This window comes from Mus caroli, unplaced genomic scaffold (genome assembly GCF_978045245.1).
Source record: "Mus caroli unplaced genomic scaffold, Mus_caroli_1 scaffold_5, whole genome shotgun sequence".
Classification (NCBI taxonomy): Eukaryota; Metazoa; Chordata; class Mammalia; order Rodentia; family Muridae; genus Mus; species Mus caroli.
Window position 1 is genome coordinate 108,006,706 of NW_028227260.1, and position 1,976 is coordinate 108,008,681.

The 1,976-nt window shown below is 47.3% G+C and overlaps 1 pseudogene; it reads left to right on the forward strand.

The window, feature by feature from the left end:
* The first annotated feature begins 420 nt into the window (after positions 1 to 420).
* LOC110287168 (farnesyl pyrophosphate synthase pseudogene) lies at positions 421 to 1,372 on the forward strand (annotated as a pseudogene).
* The last annotated feature ends 604 nt before the right edge of the window (positions 1,373 to 1,976 follow it).

Here is a 1,976-nt window from a genome sequence, read left to right on the forward strand (position 1 = left end):
GTATCCCTGGTTGGCTTGGACCTCGCTATGTGGACCATTGCTTGAAACTCACAGAGCTATGTCTACATTTGCCTCTCAAGTGCTGGCATGTACCATCACACCCAGAATTGTTTTCCTCCACATTTACACATGAACACCTGCATACTGGCACTACACATCTCAGTGTGTCAGCATCTCATTGGATCTCATTCATAATCTGGCTTTGAAATCTGGTCACAGGTGTAAGCTGCAAACATCTTGGACCCCAGGAGAATCCGCGTTGAAGAACAGAGCATTTAGCTCCTCTGTCAGAATGGGAACCAGAAATTGGATGTTTATAACCAAGAAAAGCAGAATTTCATCCAGCACTTCTCCCAGATCATCAAGGTGATGACTGAGAAGGAGCTGGGGCACCTAGAGATAGGGGATGCTGTTGCCTGGCTCAAGGAGATCCTAGAGTACAATGCCTTAGGAGGCAAGTACAACCGGGGTTTGACCGTGGTACAAGCCTTCCAGGAGCTGGTGGAGCCGAAGAAACAGGATGCTGAGAGTCTTCAGCGGGCCCTGATGGTGGGCTGGTGTGTAGAACTGCTCCAGGCTTTCTTCCTCGTGTCAGATGACATCATGGACTCTTCCCTCACTCGCCGGCACAGATCTGCTGATATCAGAAGCCAGGCATAGGCTTGGATGCCATCAATGACGCTCTGCTTCTGGAAGCCTCCATCTATCGTTTGCTGAAGTTCTACTGCAGGGAGAAGCCCTACTACCTGAACCCGCTGGAGCTCTTTCTGCAGAGTTCTCATCAGACTAAGATCGGGCAGACTCTATACCTCATGACAGCACCCCAGGGCCATGTGGATCTTGGTAAATACACTGAAAAGAGGTACAAATCGATTGTCAAGTACAAGACGGCTTTCTACTCTTTCTACCTGCCTATCGCAGCCGCCATGTACATGGCAGGCATTGATGGGGAGAAGGAACACGCCAATGCCCTGAAGATCCTGATGGAGATGGGCGAGTTCTTCCAGGTCCAGGACGACTACCTTGATCTCTTTGGAGACCCCAGTGTGACAAGAAATGTCGGCACTGACATCTAGGACAACAAATGCAGCTGGCTGGTGGTTCAATGTCTGCTACGAGCCTCTCCTCAACAGCGTCAGATCTTAGAGAAGAATTATGGGCAGAAGGACCCAGAAAAAGTGGCTCCGGTGAAAGCACTGTATGAGGCACTGGATCTGCGGTCTGTTTTCTTCAAGTATGAGGAAGACAATTACAACCACCTCAAGAGTCTCATAGAGCAGTGCTCTGTGCCCCTGCCCCCATCCATCTTCATGGAACTTGCAAACAAGATCTACAAGCGGAGAAAGTGACCCCGGAATTGGAGAGGCTGGGAGGGAGGGATCTCAATTAATTATTGTTCAACAACAAGAAAGAAAGAAAGAAAGAAAGAGAGAGAGAGAGAGAGAGAGAGAGAGAGAGAGAGAGAGAGAGAGAGAAAGAAAGAAAGAAAGAAAGAAAGAAAGAAAGAAAGAAAGAAAGAAAGAAAGAAAGAAAGAAAGAAAGAAAGAAAGAAAGAAAGAAAGAAAGAAATCTGGTCACTCGTGTGCTTCCCTACAGTTCAGCCCTCTGTCCAGTCTAAGAGCCTCTTAACATCTCTGTTCTCCAAGCCTTCACTAGGGCTTTGCTGATGGATACTGTTTCTTGTTATTTCCTACTTTTCCCTCTCACCCCTCCAAACAGCATTCACTCTTTCTCGCTTGCCTTTTACCACCCCTTTCTAACCAGACCATTCATGTTCCCATGCTTTCCATGTTGCTCTCCATTCACCCAGGACTTCTGATCACTTTTTTCACCTCTCGCAGACCTTACCTTTGTCTTCTCAGCCCAAAGCTTCCATTTTCAAATTGCTCAATGATTCAATGCTAATGTCTGGCTGTTCCTGGGGTCAGTCTCTCACTTCACCAAATATGCTCTTTTTCCTAACAGGTCTATTTCTA